The sequence below is a fragment of the Neodiprion pinetum genome, chromosome 3, assembly GCF_021155775.2.
Source record: "Neodiprion pinetum isolate iyNeoPine1 chromosome 3, iyNeoPine1.2, whole genome shotgun sequence".
Classification (NCBI taxonomy): domain Eukaryota; kingdom Metazoa; phylum Arthropoda; class Insecta; order Hymenoptera; family Diprionidae; genus Neodiprion; species Neodiprion pinetum.
Genome location: NC_060234.1, coordinates 6,863,009 through 6,879,927, shown reverse-complemented (window position 1 = coordinate 6,879,927; position 16,919 = coordinate 6,863,009). Strand labels below are relative to the sequence as shown.

Here is a 16,919-nt window from a genome sequence, read left to right as displayed (position 1 = left end):
GACGGTAAATGCTATCTGAGGGAGCTTAAATTCGGTTTTACCGTTGTACAGAGTCACGTACGATAGAAATTTCGAATATGCCGTTGGTCTGTGTTTCCGAATTGTTCGAAGTAACTATCCAGTGATCAAATTTTCGAGAGATTCAAATTACGAGTCCGTGAAAAATCGGAGTGTCTTGTCTCGCGTCATGTGAAAAGAATCTGCTTGACCACTGATATGATCTACTCAAAAATGTTCAACCATTCCAAATTTGAAATAGCCTGAAATTCTACGATGCGTTACAGTGGAAGAAGAATATGGTGAAAATTGTCCACAACTCGAAATAAGCTATCCAAAATGTTATAGTGATCATCAAAAGCTTATAAATTAGGATTAAGCCCCTACCAGTATGCATGAGCAAATTTTTACACTCATTGTCAGTATACAAGTGCTCATCAAAATAGTTCGGAGCATCTGACACCTTAGACATTCGTAAATTCAAATCATTCGGAGTGCCAACTGCTTGGAAATTCAGCTATTCACAATCTTGGTACTGTAAAATTTGAACGAATTAAATAATACGAAACATTCAGAGATTCGACCGAATAACGGATCTGAGATTTTATGTTACGGAATTTCAAACCATGCGACAAATGCGACTATGTGACTAATTGCAAATTCGATTATCGTATCAGAGTAAAACAACCGTACCTAAAACAGGAAGGGAATTGAAACCAGTAGAAATACTAGGCGATATATTTTTGCGCGTTACTCCCGGTTGTAATAAGAATAAATCAATAGGTGGAGGAACAACGCATCGGTTGGGAAAACATTACAGCTGCAACAGAGACTGAATTACGATCAGAGTTTCGCAGAGTTATGCAACAACAGTATTTGTCTAGGCACTTCCGAAGTATAATAAATACCTACGACCAGAGTTCTACACGAGACTCTCTCGTTCAGCGGGCAATAGGCCCTAGAACCGAGCCTCTCTTATCTCCGTAAAACGGTGATCGGGTTGACATATCGTTCCTGTTTATTGGTCAGATCGTACCTTAACGATAGGGAAATAATCGGGCGCAGTTGCACTTCATGGATCGTAGAAGTTGGGCTTTTGTGATAATCTCTTCGCAGAGGCGTGCAGATCCTCTAGACACGTGTGTAACAACTGCGTCTGGCGATGCTGATACCCTCCTCGAACCGATTCATGAGAACGAAACTGTGAACAATAAGGACCGACGAGTAATCCTGATGAGAATTGCAGGGAACCACCGGTGTGTCTGTGTGGACATGGGAGCGACTTGATGGGAAGAGAGAGAGGGAGAGAGAAAGAGGGAGAGAGAGATGACCGCCGGTATCCCAACGCACGACTTAATGGGCAGTAACTCTCGGATGATTCCCTCAGATCTTATCTAACTTTTAATGGAAATAGTTCTTTATACGACGCTGTGGAATGTGTCAAGATTCGTTTGAACTGATTTTTCGAAGAGAGAACTTGAAGGGGTTACTTTTCTCAGGATAGTTCGGACTTGCGTAACCATGAAACGTACTAAATTTTATCGAAAGTCAATCGTCAAGTTCTAGCTAAAAAAAAAACGTAAGGAAGAAGAGGAGCACTGTGAGAAAAATTTCGGTGTCGACTTCTGTTTGTGGTAACAAAATATCGTTTGGCGTCAATCTAACACTATCTGACGTCAGTATCATACTATCTAATATCAACGTAATACTACATGATGTCAATATCATGCTATCATCTGTTTTGAATCTAACACTACCTGATGTCAGATTAAATCTATTTCATATCAATACAACACTATTCGACGTCAATATCATACTATCTGATTTCCATTGAATAGTACCTGGTGTCAGTATGACACTATTTGATGTAAGTTTAGCATTATCCGATGTCAATCTAGCGCTACATGATGCTGGAATTGGTCAAAAATATTCTTCTACACATACCGATACCATTCAATTCATTCAATTTCAACTTTACTCTCTTTACAATTGCGGTGATCGGTTCCAAGCTCGGATACAAGAAACACGTATCCTGCATCGGGACGGCGGCAATTCCAGGAAATATCAGCCGCTACCGTCACGCTACTATACAAAAGTTTTTGTTTCTTTTCAAGTTCCCTCGGTTCATTTGCCGGATCGTACAAGGGAGATCTTTATTACCATCGAGCGATGTGTCAGCTGGCCATAAATTTGTACCACCTAAGAATTGACTCGTCATAAACCCCAGACAAATACATTTACAACGTGGAACGAATAAATAAACCGTGGGAGTACAACGGCCGGGGTAACTCGGACGAATATCTCGACGGTTTCATCGACTTGCAAGCACGAGAGTAAGAGAATTACGGAAAGCTCGATCGACAGGGGAAGTTCTCTCCGTGCGGTTGGTTGTCAAAGACACCAGCGCAGGGACATCAGCGAGACTGAAGTCAAAATTCAGGAAGGCAAACCTGCAGGTTTATCTCGATAAATTACTCAGGATACTTGATCCATCCCGTTACTCGATCGACTAACGTGAACACACAATATCCATTAGTAGCAATCATAGATGCAGAGTGTAGGTAGGGCGACAGGAAAAATCAGGTTAATAAATAGACAAATAAATGTCGTCCTGTCGCGTCAAACGGGAGTCGATAACTGAACTAGTTACGGATGTCAACTGGCCTCGATTGCTGACCTTTTTTACCTCCGGAACCGCAGATTGATCGCCGTTTGTGAACGAGGACTAAATTGGAGCTGCAAGTTCTCCAATTTCGGATCAGATCGGTTGAAAAAAGTATTATTTTCAAATTTCTACTAAATGTTGTACGTTGGACATCGAAACAGTATATGAGATTTGCAAAAAGTTGCTTCGTTTTTTATCCATCTCTTTGCGAAACGATGTTCTGGATTGAAGATCAGTCGATACCATACCGTCTAATGCAGACAATGTGAATAATATCCATACAACATAATCAAGCTTCCAGACTAGGAAACAGAGCGTCAGAAATAGTCTCGTCGAATTGACAAAGGGCGACGCGACGGTGAGCGAGAGCGGCAGTCAAGAAGGATCTCGCTTGAACTCTTCTCGTACCCTTATTAATACCGAGAGTCTACGAAGACCGGAGTAAGGAAGGGAGGGAGGATTCATTTTGGTTCAGTTAATATCCACACAAAGGCGGGGTGGCGTACAGATAAAATCAAATCCCTCCTTGAAATAATAAATGAGGTTTCGGGTCGGGGCGTCGCGTCGTGGCGCTAATACCGCATAGACATGGCTATGTATAGAGAGGAGACGATGCCGCCAACGTCGAGGAGACCGACGCGTGTCACGCGACGAAGCGGCGGCGGGTCGAAGACGAAGACGAAGACTCGTTGATACGTAGTGCCGAGGGCTGAAAAGTTGAGCCGAAACTAAAACGCAAACGCGCCTCGTTTGCCACAACAGATAGACAGCTCCGACTTCGGTGGCGGCACCACTTTTCTTACTTTTCATGCCAACCGTCGAAACCGAGCCACTAGCTTCAGTGGTTGCCGGCTAACCCTTGGCTTTGAGGTTTTATAATCAACCACGCCGCTCGTTTCTTTCTCAGGTTCCAGTCGGCGCGTGAGACTTACAGCCCAAGATCAGAGGATCCGGGAGAATCGTTCACAGGATTAGCACCTTTCCTGTTTTACCGACCAATTCACCGATCGTATTTCACACTTCGTTTCTTCTGAGTAACGAAGTCTCTCATCATACGTCTGGAAATGATGAGATTTGGGATCGTAATTGTGGTAAGGGTGTTAGAAATAAAAAACAGTATGAATACGCATACTGGCAACTGATTACTCGCTTCTAGGTTATGTTACGCTAAGGTAGAAATCTGAGTTTCATGTTTTTCACGAATCTTATCACCGTTTCACCTGTGTTTGATTGTCATTAAAAGTCATTTTACATTCCTCCGAGCATTGAGTGAGTGATTTTTATCACTCAGGAGTAGAAAAAACTCCAAAATACAATTCGCTCATTTTTTTCTTGATGTTCGACATTATAACCTCGGAGCTATACGTAAAGCAAATTACAAACATTAGTGAGTCAATAAAAGGGTTCTGATTCAACGATTATCTTCAACTCGCCGCGAAGGAATTATTTTTGTGCCTTCGTAGTTCCGCGTTCGCAAAATGCAATTAATCACATAAGGGAAGCAATTAGTAGCTCAAGTCGCGCTAATCAAGTAAAACTACCTGTGCAACTTTCATGTAAATGAGAGAGTACCAGATTCAAGGAAACTTGTATCGTGCCTAGAAAAAAATCAACCTTGCAATTAGACTGATTAAGATTTATACACCTAATTAGTTACAGATAAGTGAAACAAGTTGAAATTGAATCATATTTTATGTCCATCGTTTTTTTTTTTCTATTCTAAACTCAAACTTGAACTTGACTACCGGGCGTAATACATAGAGTCGCATTTTCAAAATTGATAAAAAAAAAATTCATGCAAATTTGACAGAAAAAGAGAAAGGAGCGTCAATGAAAAGTGCAGACGAACGTTCCAAGACACGAATCACCTTGTGTGTGATACGCGGGTTATTTCACCGGCTGCGAACGTGTTTCACACTTTCGTATGTAATAGCCGTCGCGTAGCGTTATTAATACGCGGGAGATAAATCTCTCGGAGCAAGTATGCCATTACATCGCGCGTTTAAAACACGTAACCGTGGCTCGGTTATAAGGTATATTTCTACCTGTTTTAAGAACCAGATCGCGCGATGCGACGAGTCGAGCGTTTCAGCGCCATGCTCGAAGCCCCAGCTTTCAGCTCTGGGGCGAAGAATCACCGGAGATAAGATCTTGCCCATGAATCGCCATCGGTTAATCCTATGTAACTAACTACTTTTCCGTGATTGAGGACATGATTAACCCCCTTAGAATATGTAATGTACCGGCAGGAAAATTTCACGCTGCAGATGTTTATCGAGACAAATTAGATGGCAAAAACATCGCGATATAATTCTTACTTCCAACGAAAACAATAACGTATTTTTTCTTTTTCTTTTTTTAGGGGTGAAAAAGCTGAGACCATCGATTTAGCAACAATTATGGAACCTCACAAATTTTTTATCAGAGCTGAATCAAAGAATCGAATTTTGATATACAAATAAAATGCGTAATTATGTATTCGATTTTTGAACGGACGACAGTCTTTTGTTAAAAAAAAAAAAAATAACGTAAGAAAATTATAACATGACTATCTCCTACTTTCATGCATATCAGGTTCAAAAAAATTTGTCAAAATAATCTGAAAATTGTTAGATTTGATAATTCGTAAATTTAATCTCTGCATTGATGAAATTAGAAATAAAAAATTTCCGGAAAACTTATTATATTTTCATCGTCGTAACATGATGTATAAAAATACAAAGACCAATTGTACTTTGACGCGAAAAATTATAAGAGTGATGAATCATTGGTTTCAGCCCAAATGATACCAGCGATATTCCGATGATCTCGGTATCCAAACAGGAGCAAATAGCCCGAGCATGCGGCCGGGAGTCTCCCGCTTTGCACTGGCACCGTGTAACACAGTGATAACCATCTGTTGAGTACAGGGCGGTACAAGAATGTAATATGCGATTGGCTGAAGGCGATGTCGTTGCGATATAGCGAAAACTTGTTGTAAATTACTCGGGTGTTACGCGTTGCAGCGAGCAACTAAAGGCACTGAACGTAGCCATCATCAGCTCAGTTTTACCGTTCCGTTTGAAGCTACGGCTACAGTGCTGACCGCGAGGCAGGGTCCGCCTTTTTCATTACCCCTGCAACGCGGTTGAAGCGATGAAAACAAAATGGCGATCATTTGCCGTGTAATTGAACGGCTGCATTACACCCGTGATCCGTAATCCTGCATTCACCTTTTTTCCTCTCTCTCTCTCCCTCTTTCTCACTCTTGCAACGTTGTCTCTTTTCCAGTCTTCGTCTTCAAACGCATGCGGCAACTTTCCAATTGCCGTAACTGCCATGTCTCGAGTCGGTTATTATGCGTGATGGAATCTTAAAACTCCGTCTCATCTTCGAATGTTATATCGAGCGGAAACCGTGAGACTTAGCAGATTGAGCATCCGACTGCGCATGCGCAAGTTTTCACGAATTTGCTTTCAGGACTGCCGACTCAAGCTTCAACTGTCAAACGCAACTTGGGGAGGTTATGTAGGTGACGCGAATTCTTCTGGATTAACCAGATGTTACATAGTCGATGCAATGATTGGAGAAAAATTGGAAAACTTTTATTGACAACTGACTAATGACCGATGACTGTCAACGTAATAACATAATTTCAAACCACCACTTGACACGGGGGATTTTAACATGTCCCGCTTTGTTTCGAGTAAGTTGAGTTCCCTGCCTAGCAGACGAAATTATGCCAGAGTATGGTTCCAAGGATCGTAAACAGTTTCAAAACTGCAGGTAAGAATATCAAACGCTGCAAAAAAACAGTACATTGCAAAAAAAGTAATTAAGGTTAGGTCACATGATATTGTGAAAAATTTTCAGAAAACGGAATTAGTATACAGACGAGTCTATCATAAGCAATCAAACGATCTTCGTATCAACTTATCAACTGACAAGTAACATTTCTTCATCTCTTTTCTTGGAGTTCAGTCATAATATTTCAGAAACGTGCACAATTATGAGGCTCCAATACAGCTTCTGCACTAACGGGAGGGACCGAAAAGTTGGTGAATGCGCATAAAGCGGGGGGAGTGAAGTAGGCACCGACTGGCGCCGTTGCTCCCGCAGGTGATAACAGAGAATCCTTTCACCCGCAGACCACGGCCAATTAGAAAACGCGCTTCTACAAGCCGAGGAGTCGTCGCACCACTCCAGCTGGCATCACGTGCAATTTGATTCACGTTAGCACCTGTGTATCCCCAAGCTCTCTGGGCACGATAAGTGTATGCCGAGTCCAAACGCGGCGAGATGACTTGCGTTAGAAAGGTTTGGTATGATTCGGAACACAGTCACTATTCATTTTGGTGAATATAAGGCGAACTGTACAGTGTATACCCGTGATAATTGGTAAAGCAAGTATAACAGACTGCACTTGAAATGATCTCGACTTCGAAATTGTACCAGTACTACAGTGATTTACGGCACTGTTGTTGATAATTTCATTCATTCCCTAAATGGATTCCGTTGTTAATATTATTGACAGTTCATATTTCTTCTATAAACTCCAAGAAAGGGAATAATGATAATTTTTCTAGCCAATAGCGGTGCTTTCTTTTGAAAAGTCGTTTGGATTTGACCTAAACGATTGCGAACAAAGTACGTCATCTTATACGCAAATGTTCTCTTCGTTTTCTTACTCTATTTTCGAATTTGGCATCACCATCGATCGTGTCGAAACTCCAGCGGCAAAACAAAAATCGGAATACACCGCCAGTGAGAAAATAAACGGGAAAAAAGTACTGAAGCTTTAAATTGATGCCAATTGGTGCTGATCGATTAAGTTCTTGTGCCGGCTCGACAACCTTCGAACAAATATCCCGGCTTAGATACGCAGTTGGCTCTGGAGACTCAGTACAATTTTCTACCAGCCATTCACCAAAGATACAAGTGCTTTTACGTATACAAACTTTCGTTTGGATTTGCAGTTGAAAATTTGACTCAAATATACGGTTATTAGATAATGAAGAATGTGAACTCTTCATTTCAAGGTTACCTTGAACGTACGTATTCTTTTTTCGCATGTGTTCCATTACACTGGGTGTATATTAATCATTGCCAGATAATAAATCGTGAAACATCAGGGGCTGAAGATGAAAAAAAACTTATAATTGAATGGTCGCCAAAAGTTACGGCCACCGTTAATACGGAGAAACATATTCCAGGGGCTTCTGCAATGACCATATCACGTTACGATCAACGGACAAATTATACGGACCATATGAGGATATCAATTTCAATTGGTATCAGGTATTGTATCAGGAGAACAATCCATAAGAAATATTAACCTATCGTTGCCTTTAACCATTCCGAATAGTGACTATCTGGATAATATTGACCATTCGCCAATTCAAACCATTCGGTCCAGAAAGATTTGGTGTATAGTATTTGATGCTACAGTATCAGGACAATATAACCAGTTAGTGATATTAACCTTCCGTTGTCTTCAACCATTCTGAGTAATGACTATCTGGAGTATCGACCATTCGCAAATTCGAACCATGCGGACTGGTAGAATTCGATGGCATAGTATTAGGACAATATAACCAATTAGTGATATTGACCTTCCGTTGCCCTGGACCATTCTGAATAATGACTGTCTGCAGTATTGACCATTCGCAAATTCGAACCATTCGGACCGAGGGGATTTGTCGAAACGGCCACCTGAGTCTGACCATCCGTGATGTCGGCCCGCAGCCACCGGTTCCTTTGCCATCCAACCGTTCCCTCGCCTACCCCTGTTCCACTTGAGGTGTCTCTGACACGTTGGACGAGTAGGTCGTACGTGCCGCCTCGACGATTTCATGGGGGCTGCTACCATCGTCTCGGTAGGTCGGCGCGGCTTGAAGGGCACGACGGTATTCGGCTAGAACAACGGTCCCAGTCACAGAGGTGAAACGCGCGTCGTTGGAGGGGGCGGACATTAGGCTTATAACTGATTGTACAAACCTTGGACATCGGGCGGGAACTCGCGTCGCCGACCCGCCACCGACGGCGTTCCCACACGGGCCCCATCGCATCTCTTCCGTCTTGGGAGAGAGCCCGACTCGATAATTGTACTAATGCATGCTGTTTGCCGAGTTCGCCTCTCCTAAGGACATTGGGAAACCGCCCGAGTCCCACAGCTCGCGGAGCCCGCGGGAAAGGATTCGATCCTTCGACCCCGAAGGTGTTTGTACCCAAAAGCTCCGAGCCGCTTGGAAAAAGCACACACACAGACAGACACGCACACGGATGTACGTACGTGTCTATAGCAATTCACACAACTTCCTCCCATCTCTGCATCCCCTCAAACCGAGATCCATCCGCGAGTGAGGACAGCTTTACACGTCCGTCTCTTCAGATGTTACTGCGGTTGACATTCGGGGACTGACTTATTTCTGCTCATCCGGCTGAAATTTATGATTCCTCAGTGAGAGTAATTCCTTGCCCAGGTTCATCAGCGTCTGTCTCGATGGGCCGAATTTAGGGATGAACAAAAAATTAAAAAGGGAGAAAAAATCGTTTGAAATATATAGCATAACGCTATTCGCCCCACTGAACGTCAACACGAATGAAACAATAATATCTCCTACGTGATTGAAATGAATCTTAACAAGTTTGATAAACACAAGCTAAAATACCAGCAGCTCGATAAAAGGTTTTATATATTTTTTGTACGTTCAAAATGATTAAACTCTGGTGTTTTTCATCCGATTTTTATGTTTTTGGCCTCATTTTTTGGCTGAGTGAATTATACGTCTAAAACCAGCCAAGAAATCTGGTATCAAGGTTACAATGCGATCATGGTTGACAAAATAAGTCAACCATTAGAAAATTACCAAAGAGCAATCATCTCGAACGTTTGAATTATGAAACCCTTTTCTCATAATGTTCATACCCCAATACCTTGGGTAATTCGAACTTGCTCAGATTCATTTGAATTTCATAATACCTACGTATTCTTTCATTCGCCTTCACTATCGACATTGATGCAAAACAGCCTTCTTGGCAACTTTTGAAACGATTTTTGCTCTTGTCCCAACTTTCGATTCAGACAGTCCAGCCCATTCATGATCCTAAAATGAGTGGAGTCTTCTCATGCTCGGATTTTGATAAGATCACGACCGGTATAGCCGAAAAGCGAGGGATAAGTCTCATGAAGCGTGCAGCGGACTGTCACGTGAGAGGCTCAGGGGCGAGGGGGTGGGGATTATTTATTTTCAGGTTGAGGGGAGCTAAATTACACCCTGTCTTCGAGATAAGTAAACATCGGATATGTGCCGACTCTATCTAGGCTCGCGGGTTGGTGGGGGAATGGGGGGGGGGGGGAAGGGGGCGAGTGAAGGATGGCGGTTACCCGTCTCTGTTTATCTAGCGGAAACCCGTAAACACAAGACTGACATATCATTTACCAACGTAAGAGGTTGGCCCGATGCGGCGGGGCGTCTGCGTACAGCGATCCTCTTCTCCTCTTTCATCTCGTCTCGTCTCCTCGATAGTACCGGAACAATTGATTCGTTCAATTAGTAATCGATGAGCCAGAGCAATAACTCACGAAGGAACAAGATTCGAAAAATACTAAAGTCCTGAAAATCCTCAACTACGGTAGGATTAGATTACTTTGACCCTTCGGTTTTACGACTTCTTCTACACCCGCCGAAGCATTTCTCTTTCGCACTTTACCCGCCGCCGCCACTTTTATCTCAGCTTTCTATGGCTGACGAATCATCAAACCGAGAATTTTTCTGAGGAACAGGTTTTTTCCCGTGTTATACAGAGAAGACGGCGAGCTGTAAAATGTAGATCAGGATTTGATCACAAGATTAAACCCTCGACGTATAACGAATGACTGGAAGAAGATAACGTCTCACACGCTTGCGACGCAAGTTGAGACGTCGACGTCGGTGAATGCATGTCTTTCGCCGAATGTCAATTCCAAGACGTCGAAACCAACCGTCAATTATTATGGAGCCAATGCAATCTTTCGTCAAACTAATTCCTCCTACGATAGTCTGCGTCGCGTATCTATACGCACAAATTTCACCGTGTGAGGCACGTCTGGTGTTGATAGTGACACGCGGTATTATATTTATCACGTTACGTCCAAGTACAAAACGTACAGCGAATTTCATTAGCGGTACGTCATCGCCGAATGCAATGCTTGATGTAATTAACTGAAACCGATACGATAATTCCAATTTTTTCAAAAGATAATTATAACATTTCGATAATTGCTCGTTCCTGACCACTGGTTCACTATACAATAGTCTTCTTTCTCGTACAAGGAAACGGTACAATGAGAAAAGCAGAGAAAAAGGTGATCTATCTGTGAATATATTAAATGTTCAAAACGTGATGATGTAATTTTGAATAAGGAAAAGTCCGACAATGAGAAACTAACTTCTCAGCTTTGAGATCCGTATTTCGTAATTCATAATTTTTTTATTTTTTTTTCATCGTCGTAACGCATCAACGATGCTTTTTGCAAAGGCTTGCGGTTTACAGCGAGCCGCGTTCTCTTTGAAATTACAGCGTTCGCTGCAGCAGGTATCACACAGTAAGGCTGTAAGGATATACCGTATATACGTATATGTTATAATACACGTACCGCAGCCGTAGAATCCGGTCGTTAATAAATCATGCAACGGGGGAACGGCCGCGACTTAAACTCTACGATTATCCTATGTTCAACTACCGTAACCCTTGAACCAGTGAATTATGATTCTCGATATTGCGGCTGTAAAATTCCCTACGAATGACATTCGGACGTTGATCTTATCCGACTACTTATATGCCTCTGATTTTCTACCACGATCAATATCCCTGCAGTAGGACTAACTTTTGATACTAATGTTTATCACCCGTACGAATTTCGACCTCGTCTCAGAAATGTTACTTTCACTTCGTCTTCGGACTCGAAATTTTAAAAATGGTAAGAGATCGATGTATCACAGCAATTATAGACTAAAAATCTTGGATCGACTGTTTCAAAAATATATCATTTACCACCGACAGTTTGCAGCAACAAATTGAAAGAAAATAAATAACAAAGAACAGTAAATTTTCTCACCAACTGTCAATACTCCGTCTAAAGAATCAGAATTCGCATAACGTGACGAAGAGTTTTCAAAACCGAGTCGAAAAACGGTATTGAGAAAATAGATTTTCGCGGAAATCGACCCTTTCGCCGAAAATGACCGTTCTTCCTGTGCGGTCTGTCCTCGTGTTCAATCTTCTTCTATTTCCGAATACAGGGTGGCCATAAATTTTTGGAAAAAAAATTCCATGACATTTCTAGGTTTTCTCCGACATTTTCCCAGTTCCAATAAGTTACCAAAACCTAAATCGTTCAGCTTATCAACTCTATATTCGGTTCACATTAAATTCGAATTGAAGAAAAATATAATGTACAAAAAAAAAAAAAAATTAGTTCAAGCCAATTTGATTTCTCGACGGGAAAAAGTAAGCTTGTTACCTCAAAAGATCATTTCTAATTTCCATGATACAAAACTGATATTTTTAGTTTTTTCCATCGCGAAATTAAAAATCCCCCGACAATTCCAGGTTATGCACGCTCGCTTTCAAATACCCTAAAATTGTCAGTGTTTCCAGATACGTGGCTACCCTGCGAACAGTAGTAAGCGACGAATTTTCTCGTCCTCGAAGCCACGTGGTGAGAAACATTCCGGTATTGCCAACCTTCAATTTTTTCCGGTAATGGTATAACGACAAATGAGAATAGTCACGGACTATTAATGTAACATTATGTTAGCCACAGGCATAGGCGTTTTTCTCGGTCAAACGCGACGCGGGTGTCAAGATAACCGGATACATTCAGCGGTTTGCGGTCGGAGGTTTTACGGATGCGAGAGATGAGGGCTGTGCAGCTCCGTGACGTTTGAAGTGATTTAAGAAGGTTCGCCTGTTGGCAAATTGAGCCGACGCACATGGCCCGCAGCAGCGGTAACTGTTGTGGCATATAAACGTGCCTCACTGCCTTGGCAAAATCGTAAACAACGCTATATGTTTAGTCGGCAGGGAGCTTATGGATACCGGTAATTCCGAATTTGATACTTTCGCAAACAGCATCGTGTATAAGGTGAGAGGCCGCTTTTTTCGCCCTCTGCAATTCGCCCCTCCTTCGGTTCCCTCCATAATACGGGAGAAAAGTACACTTTGTATCGTTTCTAAAATTACAATTTGTATGGACCGAAAATACACATACACTGTTTTTTTTTTTTTTTTTCAACCACAACGATTTGCCCTCTCGATATTTTTTTCTCGCTGATTTATGTCTACAAATTTTTGATTCCTTGGAATGAAGGAGGAAATTTAAAAATCATTACAATCGTTACAATTTTGTAGACCAAGTCTTAAACAAAACCTTCGTGTTCTAGAATAACTTTGTCGTTTAATTGCACCTGTTTTATTATGTCATTCGTGAAAATTGTAAATGTTGTAAAAGTTTTTCAAAATTATCGAAATCGTTGGTCATAAAATAGAAACTACGGAAACTAAAATTCATTCGTTTTCCCGTGACGATTATCACCAAAATCTCAAATCGCGTAATTGTGAAAATTGATTTCTCGCAGCATTATTACAAAGGAAGTAAAGCTCAGTAATCGCATTTCAATAATAAAGTAATAACAAAGTTGGTAAAATAAAACAGTATCATTATTTCATTTGAAATATCCTCGATATCTCGGAGCTCTATAAATTCCAAATTATCACGGGTATTATTGTAATTATGGATACTTGAGCGCGATGCGTGGAGCTTAAAAAGCTGCTTAAGCTAATCGTTTTCGCTACGTGCACGCTGGAAAATGGGCCGATCTGAGCCCGATCTAATTTATAGTAAAGGATCTAATTTCGTAGAAAATTCAATTTCAACTATCATATTGTTCGTTTGTCAATTTTTGTGAAAAAAAATTGTCACATAAAGAATGGAGGAAATTCTGACAGCTCGTATTTGAGCCAAGATATTTGACTTTCGATTGAAAAAAAAAAAAAAAAAACTACGTGAAGCCGCAACATTGTCCAGAAAATCAAATCGTGCCAATGAATCGCTGACGATCAATTAGCGGTAAAGAGCATGAAAAAAAAAACGGCGAGTCTTCATTCGCTGAAATGGCCACAGAAACTGTGGCCGAGTTGAAAAAGGTAAGAAAGAAAAGAGAAGAAAAAGACTTCGAGTTTCGCGATCATCGTGAATAAATTACGAATGAACGCTTCATCGCTTGAAGCCATTCGTACATATTATTTCGGTTGGCATCCCGCAGTTGGAAATGAGACGTTAATTCGAGGCGGCATCTCCGGAGGCTTGAAACAAGATCTTAACAAGACTGATAAAAGCTCAGCGAGAAAGCTGGGAACAAGGCTCGACCCATGTTTCAAAGGGTCTCGTCGACGTCTCGAAAACCACGTTAAAGAACTTTCAGAGATTCTCATCGCGCCATTCAGGCTTCAAATTTAGACGACCTGCTCCATTATACTTTCACAGATTTCATTTCGCAAATTCAACCATAGATTTTCGCGTATCTGATCTCGTTATACGCTCACTAGCTCCGGGCTCATTCCCCGGCGGTATAATAACATAAACTCGCGAGACAAAAAAACTACGCGGGATATTCAAAGGCCCAAGCGTTTGAATTGATCAGGGATCAAGTGGACGATGCTGGTGTTGGATGCCCTATTCAGATTTGGCAGTCGTTAACCTTCCATTTATCACGCGCCGTTTCTGAGGCGATAAATACGAGCCAAGATATCGAAGAGAGATGGATGGAGAAGAAAATATTAACTGAATATCAACTGTGGGGCATCGTGTTCGTTTCACTCGAAGTTGAAAACGAAAATGATCGACGATTACGAGATTTGAAACGATGATAAATATTTTTCACGAGAAAAATTAACCGGTCGAGTAGGGGATAAAATGGTAGTTTATAATTGATTCGTAAAAAAATTATAACACGATTCGGTGAAAGAAAAAAAAAAAAAAAAAAACTCTAGAAAACCACTTGTTTATAATTGTAAGTTAAGTTAAACTTCAAAAATAGATCAACAGGTATTAGGTTCGCACTTGCTTATCCAACCGAACTGTCCAAAAACTGTCGAATTCCAACAATAACTCGATTCACATATATTATCGAAACTAGTGGATAGAAACTACTTTTTTTTTCCGACATTCGAAATTCCTTTGACGATGGAAATGAAAATCTTTGCGGAGAAACAAAACTAAACTTCTTGAAGTTGAACAGTCATTGATGATTTTGACTTATTTCAACAATGCTGAACACTACCGGCACTTATCGATACAAAATAAGTTCGATACAAAAGTTACAATCACTTCGTTGAAATCATGGTCAGAGCCACAGAAACATGACCAAAATGAAGAAAAATAATGAATATCACCGGTGAAGTAACAATTTTTTTGAATACACGTTAACGATTATATAAAGTTTCCCAGACCCCATATAAATTGTAAATAGTAACGATAAAATCACAGTTACCAGTTATCAAGGGTTCAGGGCACGCCAGACCGCAATCAGAAATCGCAGTATCTTCTGTCTTCTGAAAACGAGTGTAACTCCGAAATTATTTTCACACTATCACCAGAGGAAGAATAAGGAGAAAAAAAAAAAAAATCGCACTGCACGTTATCACTCGATGCCTACATCACGATACAGTTTGTAATATATTCGTCGGAAACGCTGCGCGTGAAACAACTTTTCGACCAAATACAGGCGCGCTGTAACAATATTCTAAATTCCCTTTCGCACACCGTCTGACGCGGAATAAATTGACGAGAAAACGCGACGAGGAATGATCCGAAAGAGCGTAAGACGCGAGCCGAGCCGCCGATCGCCGAATGACACGCGACTCCGCCGCAGAAGACTTTGTGTATCCGTCAGTCTCGGTATCCAGGAGGCAACAAATATACTCCCACGAAAGTTCGGGATACTGAAATTCGGAAGCATCCCGCGGTGCGCCCGTGGCTCTTGTTCGCTGTCAGGGGACCTGGTGGGAGGGTTCGGACCGTCGGGTTTCGGGCTCGGCCCCGAGAACCAAGCCTGCTTATTTACACTGGTCACTGCACCCTTGCGCTGGTCGAGGTCCACTGCTCATCCCCGATTTTCGGTCGGCCAACCGACTGACCGAGTATCCCACTTTGCGAATCGACCGACGAAAATCGCGCGTTTCTCACCACCGCCTAACCTGAGCCACGTCTTGTGGAAGACGGAAGCCTGCTAACGGGATCTTGGAGCGGTAGAAATTCGTTGCCGGAATCGCGAGGATTTTGCTGACCGGATTTAGAAGCGAATTTCTTTCATCGAAGGATTCGAGCATCGGTTGCGTTGTGTTTCGGCTGTGGGTGAGAATTCCTTTTTGAAAACTAGGAGGAAACCAGACTGTTAATGACCAGGAATCGATGAATATGACTGCTGAAGTCATTGGAGATCAGGACGAACATCAGGAAATCACACTACAGGCGTTGGAATTCATGGAAATCGATGCGTAAGTCTTGCGGTGAACGACAAATAGTCTCAATCGTTGAAATTTCATTGTTGCACTAAAAATCATCAAAGATTGCACTCCAATTTCAAGCAATCAATAGAAATCATTCGAAAGCAATGTAATTGAATTGGAAGTATTCATATACGGTGCCTCGTATGTATGAAAATGAACCCTTTCGACCCTTTTTACACTTTTTGACATCATCTTTAGTTACTCAATTTCAAACTTGTGGAAACTGATTATACTTCAGAGCTACGCCGAAGTAAAAATTTCAGTAAATATAACGCACGAAAATGGACATCTACAAACGAGTCGTTGAATCGAGCATCGCTATCTCTGACTCATCGAAATTATCTGGAATCTGTACCGTAATTCAAAATAATCAGTCAACTCGCGAAAATATAGACACCTGAAATTGGAAGGCAAATGAGAACGAGGCTAAAGTTAGTAACACGAAGCGTAACGAAACGTCGGGGGAAAAATCATTATTGCCCAATTTCTGAATGAACTTAAAGGAGTTGACTATCCAAAATATATGAGTACGTTTTGATTATCATCATGATTTGCCAAATCTCAGACAATGGTTACTGACTTCATTCTCGTAAATGAGAAAACTTGTTCTTCTCGTTTTATTACCAATTGGACTGATTTTTTCAAAGAGCGAAGAGAGTGTCAACGGACGGAGGAAGGTATGAATGAAGGAGGATAGACATTTCTTACTTCGGCGGCTGCTATA

General features: G+C 41.5%; 1 protein-coding gene across 2 annotated transcripts in view; it reads right to left on the bottom strand.

Annotated features, from left to right (window-relative positions):
* Window positions 1-16,919, bottom strand: part of LOC124214524 (uncharacterized) — a 106,677-nt gene that overhangs the window by 66,977 nt on the left and 22,781 nt on the right. The window contains exon 1 of one of the 2 annotated variants that reach the window (XM_046616861.2): window positions 8,254-8,306. The exons of the other annotated variant lie outside the window; for it this stretch is intronic. The gene's annotated coding sequence lies outside the window, so the exon portion shown is untranslated. Of the gene's footprint in view, window positions 1-8,253; window positions 8,307-16,919 lie in introns of those variants that run through there. 2 annotated transcript variants of the gene reach the window in all.